The sequence below is a fragment of the Podarcis bocagei genome (assembly GCF_964188305.1).
Source record: "Podarcis bocagei genome assembly, chromosome: 7".
Taxonomy (NCBI): domain Eukaryota; kingdom Metazoa; phylum Chordata; class Lepidosauria; order Squamata; family Lacertidae; genus Podarcis; species Podarcis bocagei.
Genome location: NC_138132.1, coordinates 43,045,003 through 43,068,320, shown reverse-complemented (window position 1 = coordinate 43,068,320; position 23,318 = coordinate 43,045,003). Strand labels below are relative to the sequence as shown.

General features: G+C 43.3%; 1 protein-coding gene and 1 long non-coding RNA gene across 2 annotated transcripts in view; one reads left to right on the top strand and one right to left on the bottom strand.

The window, feature by feature from the left end:
- LOC308591775 (protein phosphatase 1 regulatory subunit 3E-like) overlaps positions 1-23,318 on the top strand; it is a 231,035-nt gene that overhangs the window by 132,920 nt on the left and 74,797 nt on the right. The window lies entirely within an intron of this gene.
- Positions 8,479-22,929, bottom strand: LOC308591795. Its single transcript, XR_014010268.1, has 2 exons — positions 20,749-22,929; positions 8,479-8,614 (listed from the first exon to the last, which is right to left on the bottom strand). It is a non-coding gene; the product is annotated as an uncharacterized lncRNA (long non-coding RNA).

The window sequence follows — 23,318 nt, the reverse complement described above, 5'->3', positions numbered from 1 at the left end:
ATTCAAGCAGATCTTTATACTTTCCTCAAGTCCTATCCATATTTACCCATACTGCAACTGCTTCTATGGTGATATCCAACCAGGAGTTTTTCTTTCTAAGATATCTCTATGTCTCATCCAGACCTTATATAAACTTCTAATCACATGATTAAAAAATCCCTTGTGAACCTTGGTTTTTTTGTACCATAGGTACGCATGCCACCCATAAATCAAATTGGCCCTTTCTAAATCCAATATGTTCACATCCTTCAGTTCAATCCATTCTTTCATCCAACTTAGACAAGTTGCTTCATAGTAGAGTTTCAGATCCGGAAGAGCAAATGCCCTCTCTTTGCCTTTCATCTATTAATATTTTATATTTAATCCTCAGTTTTTTAATGTCTTTTTTCCATTGTGTAAAGCCTTGCTGCAATTAATTCCTGGACTAATTGATCAGTTTCTCATGTCATCCACGTTGTGAAACTATGACTATCAGGTCTGGAACAAACCTTGCTCAGAAAATGCAGTTTGAAGTTAAACGGGTGTCAGCTATTATATTTGAACTAAGTGGACCTCAAATCTGATCCAGCAGGACTCTTCCCATAATAGGGACAGTCAAAGCAAATGGGAAATTGACAACATCTGGAGGACCAAAGAGTCTATCTTCTCTGGTGTATATTTGCTTGAGTTCCATTTGATATTCTCATTTGATACATTGTGATACTTCATTTCCAAATCTAAATTTAAACAGTCAATATTTAGCAGTATTGAATAACTAAAACACAATCTTATTTAACATTTGATATGCAATGGTATTTTGTATTTCATAGCCTTTTGCAGGTAGCGTGCAAACACACACACACACACACACACACACACACACACACCAACCATTGTTTTTACTGGAGGGAAGTGAGGAAATGAAATTGTTTTGGCAGATGTTCCATATTCCCTGCAGTTACAGGGAATTTTACATCAATGTGCAGGTATAATAATATTTTACCTGTATGCATTATTTACACGCCGACTGCAGCGTGACTTTGTTCTAAAGAAAAGATTGCTGAAAGGTGCTGAAATGTGCTGGAGCAGGATAAACGTATTCGGTGTAATTTCCTTGCTCAGCTCCAAAGGTGTCAAAACAATATTTTACGTTGGTGCTTCCTTTTGTTTCATTTGTCATTCTAAAGCAGACGCTAAATTTAAATGAAAGCGTTGTAAAACATTTATGTGCTATCATAAGGAAATGCTTTGCTTTACAATCATGCAGGCCATTAAAAAAAAAAGGAGTTCATAACGTGAAAACCATTTCATATGAGTGAAGGAGCCAGGGGAAGGATTATCAAAATGAAACAACTGGCTCCATCCAGTGCCATTCATGGTGGGCTAGTCCATGCAATGCTTCCTTGTAGCAGCTACCCACCCCCACCCCCAGCCTCCCTGGGGCCTGTACGATGTGCAGGAGAGTGTCCTTAGCTAACACAGAGTATCTCCCTCTGCTCAGCCCACTCTTCCACTTTGAAAAAAAACTGCCGCCCTGAGACGGGTTCGTTATTTCCACAAGGCTGCCCCTTATCAATCAGCATCCAAATTCCCCCCAAGGCCCTCCTGAAGACTTTTAAAGTAGTGTGGTATTATAGCTCCTAAGTGTGAGAGGGTTAAAATAAGACACCACACCAAGTTTATGAAACAGTCTAAAGTGTTTTGTTTTTAAGACAGAAAAAAATAATGGAGTTTTGAGGAAAATATATGTGTAAGGGTGGCGCTGTGGGTTAAACCACAGAGCCTAGAACTTGCCGATCAGAAGGTCGGTGATTCAAATCCCTGCGACGGGGTGAGCTCCCATTGTTCGGTCCCTGCTCCTGCCAACCTAGCAGTTTGAAAGCACATCAAAGTGCAAGTAGATAAATAGGTACCACTCCGGCGGGAAGGTAAACGGCATTTCCGTGCGCTGCTCTGGTTCGCCAGAAGCGGCTTAGTCATGCTGGCCACATGACCCGGAAGCTGTACACCGGCTCCCTCGGCCAATAAAGCTAGATGAGCGCTGCAACCCCAGAGTCGGCCACGACTGGACCTAATGGCCAGGGGTCCCGTTACCTTTATGTATAAGTGACAGAAATTAACCCAGTTCAGTCAACTGATTGGTTAATCTAGTTTAGGATTGTCAACACTGACTGACAGCAGCTTTCTGGTGTTTGGGGCTGTGGTCTTTGCCATCACCTTTTTACTGGAGATGCCAATCCTTTAACTACCCAGTCCTTTTAACTTGAGGTGCCAGGGATTCAAGGTATGCATTCTACCACCAGCCCATTATTTTCCTAATTACTCCAATCCCCTCAGCCGTGTTCTCTCCTTCCTCCTCATCCATTGCTGCCTCCTTAACTCCCTCTCTACATCCTCAGGTCTCCCACCATCTCCTCTTCCATGTTTGACACTCCATCCTCCAGACAATCAGGATTTAGATACCTCCTCACCTTCCAATAATGCAAGCCCAATTTGGGGGTGGCCTGTAGCTTCCCAGTGCTTCCTGCCAAAGTCACTTGCAGCTGCTGGTGCCTGCAAACAGACTAAGTCAAGACCAGCAGCATCAGAAGAGGAAAGAGAGGGTGCACGGGATAGCCCTCAACAGCTGCCAACCCAGTCGCAGTAGAAGTTGTTCAAACCCTGGCATTCTTGTTCAATCTATCCACCAGTGTGCTCTGTATCAAATCTATCAGCATACATACTTGCACACATATGTTTATATGATTCCTTACCAAGTGCTCCTTTCTGATCATGTCGGTTGTTTGGGTCTTAAGAAAACAGGAGACTGCCATACCAAATCAGATCATTAGTCCATTTTGCTGAGTATTGCCAACTGACTGGTGATGGTTCTCTGGGGGTTCTGGGGTGAGTTAGTCCCTGCCCTACCTGGAGATGCTGGGGGTCAAACTTGGGAGTTTCTGTATGCCAAGCAGATGCTCTTCCATTGAGCTACGACCCTTCCCTGATATTAATTTCCCTTTAGTTCCAGCTGGCGTCCCCAAAGGAGATTCAGTTACCAATGGTACCAAAGAGACAAAGATGAGGCAGACACACACACACACACACACACACACACACACACACACATATATATACCCTGTGTGAATAAGTGGACAAGCACTGTCTTGTTAATCAGAAAGCTGTATTGTATGCTAATAAGACCTCCTTATTCTCAGCCTCCTCAACTGCATGTATATATTAAGTTCCTAATATGCTCAAAATCCATAGTGAGTAATTATGCATATTTTCAAACTGGTGCATTGAAACTTCTAACATTTCAAAAGAAGATGTGTTCGTTTAAGATTTTCTGGAAATGGTTTATTGGATTCCATTTGAATTCTATGAACTTCTCCATAACTCCTTGACACATCAAGTAGTGAATGATATCTCTGAGTCTTTACTGAGTCAAGATACTTTCCTGTCTGTTTCGATTTACTTTCACCTACTTCAGTCATAGTAACTGTATGACAGGTACAGTAGATAGATGAATAGATACATTAATATAAAGTTTTTAAAGCGTTTTAGAAAATTTGAACATCCTGACAGTCAGGATTCATGCTGTCCGTGGGCTTTTTATCCTGCTGTTTGTGTCCAGAGATTGTGTGGGTTTAGGAAACATAGGGATTGTCAATCATATGAGAGAAATCCAATCTTTTTAAGGTTTTTGTGCTGGAGCACATGGCAGAACAAGATGCTCTGTGGTGTATTTGTTTGAATAAAGCTCTTTTAATGAAACTCATCATCATTATTGGTGCCTGTTATTGGACCCAGAAACATTACACTACCTACTGCCCACAGCTATTTTTAAAAGAAAAACTTAAACAGATAGGAGATTTGTGTATGGATCCTTCATTGTCCCATCTTCTTTAGACCTGTTAGTCTAATTTGCATTGAAATTCAAACTGTGTGGGAACATAACAGTATTTATAAGAATATTCAAATATTCACTTATATCATACTATGACCAAGGTGATCATAGGTGCTTAATAAGCCAATCAGTGATAAATCCAAGAATGGAGGCATCATTAACAGTTCTTAAGACTTAACCTTAGCAAAGAGGAGGGAAAGACTGCAAGCAGAAAGACACTTTCACAATTAAAAGGATTTGGGGTGCAGGCTGGCAAAACAAGGACAATTACCGGAAGCCTTCAATTACACAGAAACCCTTAATTGTACAACCTGAATTTGCTGATATGTGGTTGAATCCAAAAAAACCCAAATAGTTAAGAACATAAAAAGATCTTGCTGGATCAGGCCAATGGCCCATTCTAGTCCAGCATCCTGTTCTCACCAGAGGCCTGTGGGAAAGCAGCAAGCAGGATTAGAGCAAAGAGTATCCTTGCCTCCTCTGGTTACCAGCAGCTGGTTTTCAGAAGCCTACTGCCTCTGAATGTGGAGGCAGAGGATAGCTATCATGGCTAGTGGCCATCAGTAGCATGAATTGGTCTAATCCTCTTTTAAAGCCATCCAAATTGGTGGCCATCATTGCTTTCTGTGGGGGCAAGTTCTATAGTATGCGCTGTGTTTACAGTCTGGAAGCACCTTCCAAGAGGCGGTCAGCAGTCACATGTCTTTGAAGCAATGACAGAGCCTCTTGGTGGGGGATGTGGCGTGTTCTTCTTGAGTTCTTGCCCATTATGAGTCTGGTGGGCAAACAATTATCGAGGAGGAGGTTACGCCTGACTTTCAATCTCTGTCAAACAGCTCACTCCAGCTGCACAGGAGACCAGGAGATGAAGGCTTCGCATAATGCCGCTCTTGACTAATTAGGCATGGGGAGTGAGTTTTTCAGTGATGCCATTATCCATTTAATGACCTCTTATAGAAAACGGATACCCTGGAGCTTGTTTGGAAGGCTATGTAATCCGTAACCAGAAGGCTGGATAGATAAGGCAGTGTACCTCTTCTAATATCTTTGGCTGATATAAGGCTGCAGTGTTTAGTCAATTAATTGGTACAATTCAATTGCTTAAAAACATTTTAATCAACTAAAAGGTAACCCCATGTTTTCCAAAACGTTTTTCTGAGACTGGCTGCGAATTAAATGTTTACATATTCTGTAATTTTAACAGCTGGTTGCCTGTGTTTCCTTCTCCTACCCCACTCCACACATAAAGCGTCCCCTTTTCCCTTTGTATGTGTGTGTGTCTTACGGTTTATAAGGCCAAGGGCAGGGACTGTCATTTTTATTTTTATTGATCGGCAAGCCATTATGGAAGCATTTTTGGCTGAAGTGTGAGGCAGAAATGCATTTTTTAAAAAATTAAGTAATGTTTTAAAATAATAGTTCCCTGATTAAGAAGGCAGGAGATTGGTTTTTTAAAATACATACATACATACACTGCATGTCATCTGCTGCTAAACATACTCAGAGAAAACCCACTGAATTTAATGAACATGGCTAATGTAGGTCTATTAATTTTAATGAGTATTCCAGGTAAAATGGGAAAAATATGGATATAACATTTTATCATTTATTATTATTATTCTTTTGTATTATTTTGTGGAAGCAGCAGAGTTTTTATATTAAAAGAGGCATTCCTGCCCATTTTGTTTTACATTGCTGTTTCTATACAACTGTAATTTTAAATGTTGTGGTGCTTTTGCACCAGGAGGGCAGCATATAAATGTATGTACATACATACATACATACATGGGATTGCTGATATGAATAAATAACTAAAAAGACAGCAGAACACAGAAGCATAGCAGCAAACCACCAGCTGCCTTATTGCACAGTCCTAGCTATGCCTGCAAACCCACTGATTTCAGTGGAACTCCCCCTGATGCAAACACGCACAGGATTGCAGTCTTAGGCTACTTTAGGGAAGCCACAGAAATCCCAGTTCCTACACTAGATTCCTCTCTCCACATTGTATGCCTTGTGCAGTGGCGGAGCTTCATGCTCCAGCACCGGGAGGCACAGAACAGGCAGGGGCGGGGCTGGTGTACGTCCTGGGGCCGTGGTGTCAGGCCCGTAGGGGCATGGCACCCAGCGCAGGCGGGGGGCAGCCGCGATGGCCCCCCGCTGGGATCGTGCTGCCGGGGATGGTGTGCTCCCCCCGCACACCTCTTCCTCCGCCAGGGCCTAGTGTACAGAATAGCAGAAGAAGTAGTAATGCTGAGTTTGTTAGGGAAGCACAGAAGGTTTTTTTGGGGGGGGTGGATTTTGCATGTGTTTTTTCTTTTTTAAAAAAATGCTTGCATATGCCTATGCTGGTCAGCTGAGTTTGGGCAGCTTTCGAGAAGGAAATTGTGTTTGGCCATAGGCGATGTACTCTAAAACAGGAAGCAGCAGAAACCACCTTCTGACAGGAAAATAAATAACAAAAAAGAGAAAACGTGTGGTAGAGAGAGCGATGCTTTGTCTCACTGGAAACAGACTCGGATTGTGAATGCCTCCGTTTTGGAACGTTTCGGCTCCTGAACACTGAAAACCCGGAAGTAAATGCTCCAGTTTTTGAACATTTTTTGGAAGCCAAACATCTGACGTGGCTTCCGCTTGAGTGCAGGAAGCTCCTGCAACCTATCGGAAGCTGCGCCTCGGATGTCAAACATTTCAGAAGTCGAACGGGCTTCTGGAACGGATTACGTTCGACAACCAAGCTTTGACTGGACAAGTAATCTCAGGACCAGGGGCCAGGGCCAAATGTCGACCTTTCTGTCACTTGGAACTGTCCCCAGACCACAGCTCCTCCCCAGCCCTTCACTGACTCTGCCTTGCAGCCTCCTTTACTTGGCTGGAATCTGTCCTAAACTCTGACAGTGCTTCTGCCTTGCCTGGGTTGAAGTCAGAAAATGGTGCATGTGTCAATTGATATTTGTTACACCGCCTACTTTTGCTTCTGGCCCCACCCATCACTGGCACGTGGCCCCTGAGAGGTTGCCTAGAAGGAAATGTGGCCCTTAGGGTGAGAAAGCTTGACCACCCCTTTAGCAGCTGCTGGCAGGACCAGAGTGAAAAGTGGGCAGGGCCAACAGCAAAAATGGGCGGGGCCATAGCTAAAGGCAGGAGGGACCAGAGGGGTGGAAGGATTTGTCAGCTTTCGCTTCTGTCAGTTTTGTCTTCTCTTAGCTACTCATTTTTCCCAGTCTTAAATTCTCCACATTTCCTCATCAGTTTGCATTATTATTATTATTATTATTATTATTATTATTATTATTATTATGTCTGCAATCATCAGCATTTTAGTGTGCATTTCTTATAATAAGCACATTTTTACATGTGAGTTTCCATAGTATAAGAAATTTTAATGTTATTTTTAAAAATATATGCATTTTAATGGACACTTTCTCCTTGTATACTAATAATAATAATAATAATAATAATAATAATAATAATAATAATAATAAATTTTTATTTATATCCCGCCCTCCCCAGCCGAAGCCAGGCTCAGGGCGGCTAACAACAATAAAATAATACAACATTATTGTACATGTTATTTGATTGGAGGCTTAAAATTCAGAGAAGTGCAGATTTTGAAGGACTGCTGCGAATCAGTTTACATCATAGGCGCCGACTCCATGGGGCCTGAGGGGGCTCGAGCCCCCTCAAAAAAATTTTTGGGGGGGCTCAGCCCCCCCAATAATCTCGGGCGCCCTTCCAGCAGAGCGCCGCCGCCGTCCCCCGCCTCCTCCCCACCTGCTCCCTCGCCAGCCAGCCAGCCAGCCAGCCAGCCAGCCGCGCGCCCTAGTCGGAGAGCCCCGGCCGTCCCCCGCGAGATTAGGGAATCCCCGGGGGCGGGGGCTCCTGCCTCGCTGCTTCGCAGCACCACCGCCACTGCCAAGGCACTGCCGGGGGGGATTTCCTTCCTCCTGGCGGTTTCAGCCCCCGCGAGAACAGGGGAATCCCGACCGGCCACACCTCCCAGCCAGCCCTCTCTTCTCCGGCTAGCCCCACGTTTCCCGCATATCAGCTGTTCCGGAGCTGATTAATAGGCGCAGCACGCTCTCCCCTATTCGCTCACGAGGAGGCGGCGCCACTTTATTTGCATATTCATGAGCTTATTTATTATTCATGAGCTTTCCCGGGCCCCCCCCCAATATTTTTTATAAGTCCGCGTCCCTGGTTTACATATGATTTTGGGGAAGTGTGAGTTAGATGCAAACCAAATCCAATTTCTCCTCCATCCCTATGGATGAAGCCTGGGAGAGACAGAAAGGCTTGGTTGGCCACATCCGCCCCGCCCCCCCCCCGCCCCCCCAGGACTGAGGTTCCCCACGCTTGGCCTAGTCTTTTGACAGTGCTCTATTCCTCAGTCAGCTCAGATAGTGTCTGGACCGACTCAAGTTCCACCTCCAATCTTTGCTTCCCAAACCAATTCATTTGTCTGCGTTCTTTCCCAAACCAGTGGGATCAGGATCTTATTTCTGATATAAAAACATTTAGCAAATGTACTTAATTCATTGAAGCTGGAAGAAAAGATAAGGAAGGGTCCCTGCCAGGCTTCAGGTCAGATGGTGTCAATGGATTACTGGTGAATTTCACTTTATTTAATTCATCTCAAAAAATTGTTGTCTCTTTACTTGTGGGTGAGCATTTGTTCCATTCCCAGCCCTGCTTCAGTTTAATATCAAAACCGGCATTCTCCATCTTACAAGGTAGCATAATATCCTGTGGAAGAGATAAAAGGCAAACGCCAGGAAATTGAAGAGAGAGGGAGAAAAAAACAGCAACATCAGATTAGCGGGAGAAACATAGTAATAAAATGTTCATTGTTAATAGTATTAATTGAAGTTTTGCAACTCTCCTCACCCATCCCTCTGACAAATACAGGCAAAACGCAAGTGTATTATACCCAGATGTATGCTGAATAAAAAGTTTAACTTTGACCAAAAAGATTTTGGCTCTTAACTAATCATGTGTGCTTTGAGGTCTGTGGCTGGAAAGGGGATGGTTAAGAGCACTCTTGGCTTTTAACCATCTTTCCAACTTTTATAGTGCAGGTCTCATTGCAAGTTTGATTACTGATAGGCACAGTGGTGGTTGGTGCCTATTGAAACTTTTCGGGCGGAAGGCCGACAGTAGATGGAGCCTTTGCTCAGGTGGAAGTGTCAACTGATTCTAGTTTTGTCCCCCTCCTCCTCCCTGCTGAGTTCGACAAGGGCAACACTGAGACAAGGAGGAAGCTGGCAGGCAGATCCACGCCCCCTGGCAGGCGGGCAGGAAGGTGGAGGCATGGAAAGGAGGGCAGACTAATGTTGGAAGGCCAGTAGCCCATTCTGTCTAATGGATCAGATGCCACATCATACATCCAATGTAAAACAGCAGTTGAAACTCTGTTACAAGGTATAATATAATATAATATAATATAATATAATATAATATAATATAATATAATATAATATAATAGTTGTTATTTAGTCGTTCAGTCATGTCCGACTCTTCGTGACCCCATGGACCGGAGCATGCCAGGCACTCCTGTCATCCACTGCCTCCCGCAGTTTGGCCAAACTCATGCTGGTAGCTTCGAGAACACTGTCCAACCATCCTGTCCACTCTTGTCCCCTTCTCCTTGTGCCCTCCATCTTTCCCAACATCAGGGTCTTTTCCAGGGAGTCTTCTCTTCTCATGAGGTGGCCAAAGTATTGGAGCCTCAGCTTCACGATCTGTCCTTCCAGTGAGCACTCAGGGCTGTTTTCCTTAAGAATGGATAGGTTTGATCTTTTTGCAGTCCGTGGGACTCTCAAGAGTCTCCTCCAGCACCATAATTCAAAAGCATCAATTCTTCGGCGATCAGCCTTCTTTATGGTCCAGCTCTCACTTCCATACATCACTACTGGGAAAACCATAGCTTTAACTATACGGACCTTTGTTGTCAAGGTGATTACTAATATAATACAATATAATATAATATAATAATTGATATAATATATAATTTTGAGTCAACACATATTTGCAATTGCAACTGAGCACAGCAGGAAACTGATAACACCTCAGTGTCCCTTACTGGGTTTTTTAGCTTTTTTAAAAAGGTCACAAAATGTTCTTCCTTGGCTTTCCTAGTGACTCAGTCGTATGATGGTCAGAACTAGGGCAATTACTGCTGTCATACGCTGCTTGAATTAAAACATTCTGTGTGACTAGCAAAACAAAACAATTTTTTAGCTCATCCTGCTAGTGTTTCAGTTGGACCTGCCTAGCTGGTTTCAGTTCGTCATTATTCTTTCAGTAAAAGAAACATCTGCATGAGTGTCTCGATTTAAATGTGTGTGGCTGGTCCACATATGCAGGATCATCACACAATGCCTGTAACATCGTGATAAGTTCCACACATGGACATTCTCACTTAGGTTCCATCTGCACTACACATTTAAAGCAGTATGGTACCACTTTAAACAGTCATGGCTTCTCCCAAAGAATCCTGGGAAATGTAGTTTGTTAAGGGTGCTGAGAGCTGTTAGGAGACCACAATTCACCATTCACAGAGCTAAAAGTTTCAGAATGCCCAGCGATGAAGGATTGATCGTTAAATCTGTTAAGTTGTGGGCGAACATATCAGACGTCACAACAATTCTTCAAACAGCTCTTGTTTATTCCAAAGGCCAGAACAGAACTGAATTGAGGAGCTCAGTCAGCCTGCTTATATAGAGCTCCAGAACAGCGTAACTGTTGCAACTTTCTAAAACTATCCAATCACTGAACGTCACTTTTCGATCCTTCATTTGCATGCAAACTATCCAATGACTGAACGTCACTTTTCGATCCTTCATTTGCATAACTATCTACAGTATCCCCCTGCTGGCCCAGGGTGAGAACTTCAGTACATAACAAAATCAATCTGGGAAATGTAGCTCTGTGAGGGGGAACAGGAGTATCCTTACAACTCATAGTTGGACCTTAAGCCTTTTCTTTGCCTGTTCTGCTTTGCAATCTGATTTCCTAAGCCTAACCATCATGTGGGCTGCAAAATAAGGGAAGTTCTATCCCCTCTGGACCCCTTTCCAGATTAGTTTACGCCTCTGCTGTTGGTATCACTATTTTTGGCCAAGGGCAGAAGGGTGGTCATTAAAGAGGGGTTTAAATCTCTCAGACGTTGCACTGTTCTTCTAAAGTCATTACCTTGGGAGACTGCTAATTTGGCTTTGTTGTGGAGGGGGGAAATGCCAGGATGAGTCATTATAGTGTTATTAATCTCCGTACCTCCAAGGAAGGCTCTTTCATTCTCATTTCCTAGATCAAATGCTACCTTTTCTTTTCTCAAAAGCGGATTGGTGGTTTTATAAGAAGTATTGCATATGGGCACCTTCAGGGCCAGCCCTACCATTAGGGAGAGTGAGACACTGCCTTGGGCGGCAAATGCTGGAAGGCAGCAGCTATTGTCCTTGGATGCAGTATTGAAATAAGATGTAATGGCTAGACTAGTCACCCTCTGCGTTGTAAAAATCAAAGAAGTGCAAGTTTTGAAGGATGGCTGTGTTTTACTTCACATATTATTTTAGAAAGGGCCAGGTAAGTTCATGTTTAGAAAGGGTCAGGTAAGTTCATGTTTAAATGCACACTGAACAGAATTTCTCCATCACCTTTAATGGAGAATTGCCTGAGCAAGCTGGCACTGCACTCATAATACCCTGGGCTGATCCAGCAAACAAGAATGCACATGCATAGCCTTTTAAAGGAAGCTAGAATCCTGCTGGGATCAGGGTGCTCTTTGATTCTTTCTCTCCCTGAACTATGAATCTAGAAGCAGACATTCTATGAGGCTACAGTCAAAGGAGAGAAGGGAATTGGAATTCTTTCTGTCAACACATTTGATTGCAAAGCTCCATTTAGCTGCTTCACATCCTGAACTGCTTTCATTCAAGTGGACAGTAAAAGAACTTAGTAACTTTAAGAATGAATGCCTGGGTTTGCTTGTTTTCTTCTTAGGAACATAGGGAACTAACTGCCTGATACTGAGTCAAACCCTTGGGTCCATCCAGCTCAGAATTGTCTACAATGACTGACAGTGGCTCTCTGGGTCAGGAGGCATTCCCATACCTGCATGGAGGTACCAGGTATTGAATCTGGAACACTTTGCATGCAAAGCAAATACTCTACCACAGGAGTTATGGTCATAGAACTGGAAGAGACCCCAACGGTCATCTAGTCCAACCCCTGCAATGCAGGAATCTCCTTGCAGTCTCTTCCTCCCTTTTTTATTTTTTGGCCGTAACGTTGAGATTGCAAGTCTACAGGCAGGGCCCATCTTGTTGGGAGGCTGCTTACATATGCACCTCTGAAAAAGAAGATAGCTATTTGCATATGCTGATGTATATTTGTATAGATGCAAACGTGGGAATAGTTACCTGAAGGAGCATCTCCACCCCCATTGTTCAGCCCGGACACTGAGGTCCAGCACCGAGGGCCTTGTGGCGGTTCCCTCACTGTGAGAAGCAAAGCTACAGGGAACCAGGCAGAGGGCCTTCTCAGTAGTGGCGCCCCCTGTGGAACGCCCTCCCATCAGATGTCAAAGAGAGAAACAACTACCTGACATTTAGAAGACATCTGAAGGCAGCCCTGTTTAGGGAAGTTTTTTATGTGTGACATTTTAATGTATTTTTAATCTTTGTTGGAAGCGCACAGAGTGGTTGGGGAGACCCAGCTAGATGGGTGGGGTACAAATAATAAATAATAACTACTTCTTCTTCTTCTTCTTCTTATTATTATTATTATTATTATTATTATTATTATTATTATTATCATCATCATCATTATTATTATTATTATTATTATTATTTAGAGAGAAATACACTCCATCCCACCAAAGAAGGAAGACTGTGACCTGGTGTGTCTGTTAGCTAGCTAGCTGCTGGTGGGCAACTTCAGGACCCTTCCTGATCTCCCTTCTTTTGGTTTTTTATCTTTAAGACAGATTTGGGGTAGACAGTCCTTCAACTACAGGACGCAGGTCATGCTTGTGGGCATCCCATAGGCATCTGGTTGGCCGCTCTGAGAACAGGATACTGGACTGGGCCTTTGGCCAGATCCAGCTGTAGGGCTCGTCTTATGTTCCTTTGTAAAGTAGGACAACTATGCTGCCTGGTTTGTTCTTGATCTTATCAAAGCCACTCTGGAAGCTTTTCAGCTGAAAAGAGGGATAAAAATACTTTATAAACAAACAAAAACTTCATGAAGGCTTGCCTGGAACCTACGTCATCATCCTTTGGGCACCAAACTCCCCATGTCTGTTAAGGACTTTTAATCTGAAAAAGATTGGGTTTTAATGCTGCTTTTACCTGTCACTTTAATGAAAAAAATGCTATTGCTGTTGTCAGGGAACTGCCATCAGATCAGAGGCGAGAGGTGGAAGGGCATTTGTGTTATAGGGAACCTCCGAAAATCTTGCGAAGCAGTTTCTCCTCTGGTGAGGAGGGAAGCCCCACTTCCAGTGGAGAGGAAGTGGTGGGAGCAGGGGATGCTAGGGAGAGCCTCAACACCGAGCCTGAGCAAACCGGAGGGGAGGGAAGTACCCCTTTGCCAGCGCCCAGTCTGTGCAGTAGGTTTAGGCACAGGGAAGGGAGGAGAAGATTGGGGGTCACGCGGCTGTTATGCTGGAGGAGGTATAAGGACCGCCCACTCCCAGCTTCTGCTAGCAAGTGAGCCAGACATGAACTTGCGACGCTCTTCACTGTAAATAGTTTGCACTAATAATAAAGCCTGGAAAAGACAGGTCGGAGTCTTGCCTGTTTGCTCTCGAGCAACCACACCACCACCTGACAGCTGTATTGTTCTTCTGCACAGCCCACTGTGCAGAACTTTACAAGCCACAAGGTTGATCTGATTCTCAGGGGTTGCAGGCTCACCTAGTGTCACGGCTATTCGGTAAGAGAAATATAAAGATGGCTCTTTTTAAACTCCCATTGACAATGAATGGTTCTTTGCAGTTAATTTAGCCTGGGTTGTGTCCATGGAAAGGAGCAGGAACATACCCTCAGGAATGCAGTTTAAACAGCAGCATCACCAAGATGTCCATTCAGGGTTAAAAGGGGTGGCAGTGCATAAAGGCAAGAACCACATCCATTGCTGTGCTCACTTTTGTCTTGGCCCCACTATCCACTGGCATGTGGCCCCTGAAAGGTTCATTAAACAGAAGCTCTGGAAATTCCTGCTAATGGGTAGAACAAAACTTAGGGATAGCTCTGTTGGTAGAACATGAGACTCAGGGTCGTGGGTTCGAGCCCCACGCTGGGCAAAAGATTCCTGAAGTGCAGGGGGTTGGACTAGATGACCCTCATGGTCCCTTCCAGCTCCACAACTCTATTATTCTGTTCAGTATTGTTTAATTTTACCCCGTTTACATCATCACGATGGGAAATGTTTCTGACACTTAACTAGGAACCATAGTTCTGGAGAGCCGTTGTGGTGCAGTTGTGGGACTAGAACTGGCGAGACCCGGATTCAAATCCTACCCAGTCATGAAACTCACTTGGTGACCTTGCTCCAGTGGCTTTTTCTCAGCCTAACCTACCTCACAGGGCTACTGTGAGAGTAAAATGGGCCTGAAGAAGAACACATGTAAACTACCTTGAGTTCCTTGGAAGAGAGATGTGGCATGACTGTAGTAACTGCTTAAATAGATGGAACTTGCATTTGCATTTATAATTTGTGACGATGCGCTTTCTTTTTTCCTCACCCCTTTATAATCAGGAGTCTTGAAGGCAAGAACGGGAAGCCTTGTCGTGTGGGGAATACGCTCGACGTCTTCTGGGCTCCCAAGCCTGGCAGAAATCAAATTGGGGAGGAGCGTAGTGTCTCTTTCTCTTTAACAGACTGTAGATAATCAGCAAGGTGCTCGCAAGAGACCACACTCTGGAGAAAACCCAACCTATCCCCAATTAGAGCATTTCACTGAGACTATTATTTTCTGAAATTATACACTGGGACTCAATCCTCCAAGGATCCAGAAAAAAATAGTAGCTCTGCAGCAGCCACTGCTTCTCCAGACGAACTATTACAGGTGGTTAGGGATGAGGGACAAATTCAATGGAGTTCGCATATAAAAGCCAATCTAACTAATTCACACTTTCTGAAACAATACAGGAACTGAAACACAGAAATCCTTTAAATTCAGGTCTCTGAATTTTTCAATGCAGTTCTCTAGTTAAGGCACATTGTTAGGGTAAAATGTACATAGAAGTGCAAATATTAGTGAAATGAACAAACAAAACACATATATTAGGGGTCATTGGTTTTGGGGGGAAAGTATATTAGCAAAATTGCATGCAAATGTGTATATTAGGAGAAATTAACACCAAAATCTGATGGATTTTCATGGGGACTTTTAAAAAAACTGATGAGGAAATGAGAAGAACTGAATTTAAGATTGGAAAAATGAGAAACCAAGAGAAACTGCAATTGACAGATTTTCCCATCCCTACCGATGGTGAAAGTGGATCTTATAGTCTAGAGCTGGTGCACACAAAAATAGACCAAGGCTCTATTATCTTGTGGGCAGCCATGTGGGCAGCCACTATCAACCATCCCTAACTTGCCTGAGTTTTGTCTATGTCACTTTTAAGGTCATCTAAGCTTGGTTATGCTTAAAATTCTACAAGGAAGGCTCAAGCAGTATGTGGACCGAGAACTCCCAGAAGTGCAAGCTGGATTTAGAAGAGGCAGAGGAACCAGAGACCAAATTGCAAACATGCGCTGGATTATGGAGAAAGCTAGAGAGTTCCAGAAAGACATCTACTTCTGCTTCATTGACTATGCAAAAGCCTTTGACTGTGTTGACCACAGCAAACTATGGCAAGCTCTTAAAGAAATGGGAGTGCCTGATCACCTCATCTGTCTCCTGAGAAATCTCTATGTGGGACAAGAAGCTACAGTTAGAACTGGATATGGAACAACTGATTGGTTCCAAATTGGGAAAGGAGTACGGCAAGGCTGTATATTGTCTCCCTGCTTATTTAACTTATATGCAGAATTCATCATGCGAAAGGCTGGGGTGGATGAATCCCAAGCCGGAATTAAGATTGCCGGAAGAAATATCAACAACCTCAGATATGCAGATGACACAACCTTGATGGCAGAAAGTGAAGAGGAATTAAAGAACCTTTTAATGAGGGTGAAAGAGGAGAGCGCAAAATATGGTCTGAAGCTCAACATCAAAAAAACGAAGATCATGGCCACTGGGCCCATCACCTCCTGGCAAATAGAAGGGGAAGAAATGGAGGCAGTGAGAGATTTTACTTTCTTGGGCTCCATGATCAGTGCAGATGGTGACAGCAGTCACGAAATTAAAAGACGCCTGCTCCTTGGGAGAAAGGCGATGGCAAACCTAGACAACATCTTAAAAAGCAGAGACATCACCTTGCCAACAAAGGTCCGTATAGTAAAAGCCATGGTTTTCCCAGTAGTGATGTATGGAAGTGAGAGCTGGACCATAAAGAAGGCTGATCGCCGAAGAATTGATGCTTTTGAATTATGGTGCTGGAGGAGACTCTTGAGAGTCCCATGGACTGCAAGAAGATCAAACCTCTCCATTCTGAAGGAAATCAGCCCTGAGCGCTCACTGGAAGGACAGATCGTGAAGCTGAGGCTCCAATACTTTGGCCACCTCATGAGAAGAGAAGACTCCCTGGAAAAGACCCTGATGTTGGGAAAGATGGAGGGCACAAGGAGAAGGGGACGACAGAGAATGAGATGGTTGGATGGTGTTCTTGAAGCTACCAGCATGAGTTTGATCAAACTGCGGGAGGCAGTGGAGGACAGAAGTGCCTGGCGTGCTCTGGTCCATGGGGTCACGAAGAGTCGGACACGACTAAACGACTAAACAACAACAACAAGCTTGTGGCCAACACATTTTATGGCTATGAATTAATTGGACATTGTGTGAAGAAGTGATTTCTTTGATATGTGCAGAAGATGCTGTTAATAATTTTCATTTCAATAATACACCTAGTATTATGGGAGAAAAGGAACAAATTATCTCTATCCACTCTCTCAACACCATGTATGAGGATGTTCCCCCTTTATGACAGCAGACTAGTTTAGATGGCTCTACCAACCTCATCAGTTTTCATGATTCTGTGCTTTTACGAGTTTTCCCATTTTAGAATTGAGCCCTCTGTCTTTTGTTGTCAGACTGTGCAGAAGTTGAGAAATTTGTAGGTGCAGGTAGAATTTCAGTCATCCTCCTTAAGACCACTTCCCACTTTGCATATACAGTGGTACCTCGGGTTAAGTACTTAATTCATTCCGGAGGTCCATACTTAACCTGAGACTGTTCTTAACCTGAAGCACCACTTTAGCTAATGGGACCTCCCACTGCCGCCGCGCTGCTGCTGCACAATTTCTGTTCTCATCCTGAAGCAAAGTTCTTAACCCAAGGTAATATTTCTGGGTTAGCGGAGTCTGTAACCTGAAGCGTATGTAACCTGAAGTGTATGTAACCCGAGGTACTACTGTACTAACCTACCAACAGCATCAGGGGAAGCGATCTTTTCAGGGGGGAAATTAACCCCTGTTACATGACAAAGCTAATTGGCAATAGAAACTCTACACTCCTGCCAACTCCATCTGTTGAAACGAGATCATTGGGTTGTTCACAACAATATACATTTTGGATTTTGAACAAGGAACAAACATAGAGTGCATACATGTTTTTGAAGCTTCTCCTAACGGGGCTCCTGTGCTTATAACAGTTGCATGACAGATATACATTTTACTGGTGAAACTTTTTCTTATTTGAACCCCAACCACAACAATAACATTTTCAGAGCCATCTGTTTGACCCAGGAATAATGAGGTGATTTCTACACTGTTAACCAAGCAGCAAATGCAAAAGCAAATTTGGAAGGTTATGGCTCAAGTCAGCTATTCTTATTGCTGATTTTCCAATTTCATTTCTAAAGTGTCTTTGGACCTGCACAGGGAATCCAGGATTTTGTTTTAAACCTTGGATTACAAATTTAAAAGCAAGTTTAAAAGTTATGATAACTTCATCTATTGTTGTTAGCTGATGGAGAATATTTGCTGGAAAATGTGGACAACACATTGTGTTACATTGTCAATAATGTGTTACAATGCATTGTTCCCCTGAGGATGCATTGTCATTGACTATATGCTGGTCCACTGCGACATTGTAAATCTGATAATGGACTTTAGAATTGAAACATGCACCGAAAGTGATAACCAACCATTGGTGATGTCTGTAAATTTAAACTTTGATTTAGAAATAACTAATCGTAACAACACAAATTATTGTCAACATAAGCAAATGACCCAGTTAAAATGGTCCCAGGAAATGAATGTAGCAGTGGGGGAAAACTTACAGTTAATTTTACAAACCAGGTAATCTTTAATCTAAAGAACATTAATTCTTGTAGTGACATTCTGGAAGTATACAGTCATACCTCGGGTTAAAGTCGCTTCAGGTTGAACGTTTTCAGGTTGCGTCCCACGGTGACCTGGAAGTAACGGAACGGGTTACTTCCGGGTTTCGCCGCTCGCGCATGCGCAGACGCTCATAATGACATCACACACATGCGCAGACGCGGCAAAGCACGACCCACGTGGACGCGGGTTGCGTTCTGCTCATGATGCGAACAGGGCTCCGGAACGGATCCCGTTCGCATCCAAAGGTACCACTGTATAGCATAGGCGCCGACTCCATGGGGCTTGAGGGGGCCCGAGCCCCCTCAAAAATTCGTTTGGGGGGGCTCTGCCCCCCCCAATAATCTCCGGCGCCCCTCCAGCAGAGCGCCACCGCCGCCCTCCCCCAGCCCAAAATGCACAGGGTCGGGCTGCATGCCTCCTGCCCTCCCTCCCGAGCAAAAGCTCCACCCAATTTCCGCTCCGGAGCTGATTGATAGGCGCAGCACGCTCTCCCCTATTCGCTCACGAGGAGGCGGCGCCACTTTATTTGCATATTCATGAGCTTATTTATTATTCATGAGCTTTCCCGGGCCCCCCCAATATTTTTTATAAGTCCGCGTCCCTGCTGTATAGTGAAATCTTCAAAACATTTGAAGAGCTTAACACTCCACCAAGTCAGGTCACTTACAAACAGAACTAGTCCCTGGTTCGACGATGAATGTCTTCAACTTAAAAGAAAACTGCACCAAATTTTCAAAAATACCAAACTAGAACCTTTCTACTTCAATGAAACAAGAAAACATCACCTTGTTCTGGCCGAAAAGAAATAAAAATATGCCACCCCAAAATGGTCCCAATTACCTGACTCAATCCAAAACAAAAATAACAAATCATTTTGGTTGATAGTATATGGAGGTCTGGAAGCTGGCAACCAATCAGCTGTCCCACTGCGGATGTTTTTTGAATGTAGAACATATAATTTTCTACTGTCCATTCCACAACCAGCTACACTGATGCATGCTATCCCATTTTCTGGGTAGTCTAACATCACGGGACAATGAAAATATCAGATTCTATCTGTCTGACATTAACCCAGAAGTAACTGCAAGGGTGGCTGAGTTTTTATCAATAGTATTTCTTAGAGTGGTGAATGGCAGTATTTGGCAGGAAGAAACTCCAATGAAAATCCTCGTTATTACATATTTTTACATGGCTGTTTATTTGTATATATTTTAAAATTTTATATATAGATGTTCTATGATGGCCTATATTTGTAATGCCTAATAAAGGTTTGGCGAAGTACGTACAATGCATTGTAACAATTGTCACAAAGTTCTTCCTAAGGTTTAGTTGGAATCTCCTTTCTTGTAATTTGAATCCACTTGTTTGAGTCCTACCCTCTGGAGGAGAATACAAGCTTGCTCCATCTTTCATGTGACAGCCCTTTAGATATTTGAAGATGGCTATCATATAGCCTCTCAGCCTCCTCTTTTCCCAATTCCTTCAACTGTTCCACATAAAGTTTTGTTTCCAGACTCTTTATCATCTTGTCAATATCCTTTCTCAAAATGAGATGCCCCAAACCAGACACAGTAGTCCAGGAGTGGTCTGACCAAGGCAGAATAGAATTGTATTATTACTATTACTTCCTTTGATCCGAACTCTATACTTTCATTTAACAGAATGTCTCTGTTTCGTCTGGCTCCTAAGCAGGTGAATCTTAAATTCTGAAGGGGTCTATTTCACTCAGTATTGTCTACATACACTTACTGGCAGTGAGTCTCCAGAGTTTCAGATGGGAATCTTCCACAGCTCTACTCAGAGATGGTGGCTGGGACCTTTTGCAGGCAAAGTGTTTGCTCTACCACTGAGCCAATGAGCCTCGGTCCAATATTTTTTGTTTTTCTTCACGAGGAATGCAGTGAATCAAGGGAAAGCGACCAGCTGTTTATATTAATAGGTGCACTTCACCTCATTACTTTACTGGACTGGACAAGGCTACGCACAAGCTGAATCCTACATAAGTAGCTCACATAAAAGGAGTATTATGTAGCATATCTATAAATATCCATTTTATTTTTAATTCATAACTCTGCCAGCTACTGGCTGCTGGCCCAGGAATGACGAACTCAATACCAGGCTCCCTCGCAACAATGTGAAGTGTGCCAGCCACTGCTTCTTTGTAAATAAATACAATATGCAAAGCAGCCTTGCATGCATCTATGTATGTGTATGTGTGTACACACACACACACACACACACACACACACACAAACACACACACACACACACACACACAGAGAGAGAGAGAGAATCATAGAACTATAGAGTTGGAAGGATTTGAGGGTCATTTAGTCCAACTCTTTGCAAGGCAAGGAGTAGATCATACAGGGCAGATGACCATCCAACCTCTACTTAAAATCTTACGAGAAAGGAGAGTCCACCACCTCTCATAGGAGTCTTTTCCAATGTTGAACAGCTCTTGCTGTCAGAACCAAAGACGTTAGTCAGTTTGCTTGCCTGAAAGCCTGCCCATCTGAAAACCTATCCTTATGTGTCACACATACACATCAGCGAGCAAGTTGGTCTCTCCTACCCAACACACAAGCTTTATAAAGGATATGGGCACACTTCAGGCAAGGAACTTTGCAAGTTGAAACTGTCAGGTGCAGTTACTATGCCACATTAAATTCTTGCACATTTAAAGCATCTTCTAAGGACAATTATGCCTGTTTGGGGTTTACAGTGGTACTTTGGGTTACATACGCTTCAGGTTACATGCGCTTCAGGTTACAGACTCCGCTAACCCAGAAATATTACCTCGGGTTAAGAACTTTGCTTCAGGATGAGAACAAAAATCATGCAGCGGTGGTGCAGCGACAGCAGGAGGCCCCATTAGCTAAAGTGGTGCTTCAGGTTAAGAACAGTTTCAAGTTAAGAACGGACCTCTGAAATGAATCAAGTATGTAACCAGAGGTACCACTGTATTTTTTATCTCCACATAATACTCCTTACATTCATCTATTTATAAAAGTATTTATATACCACAATATCAAAAATGATCAGGGCAGTTCACAACAACATTATATATACAATAAAACGCACTTAAAACAGTACAAAATATTAATTTAAAAAAAGGTTCCAAGATGTGTAAGGCTTCACTGACAGGGAAACATGGCTTTGCAGACAATTGATGGTGCCCTCCAGATGATGTTGGACTACAAATCCTAACATCCCTGACCTTGGCCATGCTGGCTGGGGGTGACGGGAGTTGTAGTCCATCAACGTCTGGAGGGCATCCCATTAGCTACCCAGATTTATTCCAAAAGAGTTGTCTGTAACTCCACATCACACACACACACATACAGTTCTCACAGTGCCCTATTATAAGACATTTCATTTTATTGCTGTGGATTCCCATTTCAGATACAATCATGAGCTGCAGCATCTCCAAATTATAACCTCACATGATGGCAGTATAGTGCGCCATAAATGCCAATATCTTGATTTAATGTGGTGATCCGGGGAGCATGATATTGCAAGCACCATAACGTAGCACAGCTCATGTATAAAACACCTTTACGATGGGATTTTATTAGCGTTGACATTAGAATTAGAAGCGAGAAACTGACGACGGGAAAAGAGCCTGCGAAAACTTAAGATTGCAAATGGGTTGAGAGAAAGGCAGCAGCCCCAAACCATGAAGTTTAAGGAGAAGAGCTGCAGCTCAGTGGTACAGCATCTGCTTTTCTGGCAGAAGGCCCCAGGTTGAACGCCCAGCACCTCCGGGTCAGGCTGAGAAAGTATCCTGCCTAAAAACCCTGGAAAGTTGCTGAAAGCCAGTGTGGACAACACTGAGCTGGCTGGACCAACAGTCCAATTTAGTTTAAGGTAAGTTTCCTATGTTGCAAAGTAAGAATATGTTCTAAGTGTGAAGAACCCAGAGCTAGATTATAAGAAATCAACAAAACACAAGAGCTTTCTTTGCAAAAGATGATAGGCTTTTTCATATTATCCAGTTTATAAATATATAGACCAAGCAGGTAGCAACCAACCAACCAAGGGCAATAAGTAAGCAAGGTCAAGCAGTTATCAGTCTAACACTCAAAGGCTGTTTATAAGTCAAAACTGTTTCTTGCAGGCAGATGAAATTACAGTGGAACCCTAACCACGGGTGGTATACAAATAAGTTTTAGTCAGAGCAGCCCTTTTGAAATTAATTACAAAGTTAGGTCCATTAATTCCAGTGGGTCTACTCTGAGCGAAATGGGCCGTGCTGTGTTAATATATGTCCATTCATCCTTTTCTTTTCTATTTAACTTTTTTATCTTGTGGATAAACCAAGCACTATTAAAAAGTGTGTGACTTCAGAGCCCATCAAATACTTTTTTGCTGGTCATCGACCGCCCCCAATCCAGTATCATCAGAGTTAAGTTCTTTTCCCACCAAACACAGGAGCATTAATGCACTCAGCTGTTTGTTTGCACCTCCTGCTGGGGTTGCACACATGATGTTTCAGGGTCGTGTTTTGACAGGTGTGCTGAGCAAATAGGATGGTTCTTTATGCCTCTGACCATCTGACTTGATATTTTTTGAAAGCAATTTGCAGGTAATCAGGCATTTCTCTAAGAGCTCCTAACATATCAGTTAAAACCAAGGCCATGTGTATACTCCAGCAAAGAAATGCACTATGTTGTACTGGCTGCAAGATTCCGCTTCCCTAGTCTCTGCTTTCTTGCTTTCTTTTTCAAAGCAGCCTCCAAAAGTCTCAGGGAAAAGCTCTTCCCAGCCTTGCTCCCAAGAGATCCTTTTAATATGAGATACCAGGGACTGAACCTGGGACCTTCCACATGCAAATCATGAACTCACCCACGGAGCTATCATTCCTCTCCGCAGAAAAACTCGAGAAGCGATTATACTCCACCAAGGCTATCAATGGATTCTAGTCAGGATAGCCATATGCTACCCTCAAGGTTCAAAGTAGCATGTCTCTAAATACCTACTGTTGGGGAGAATG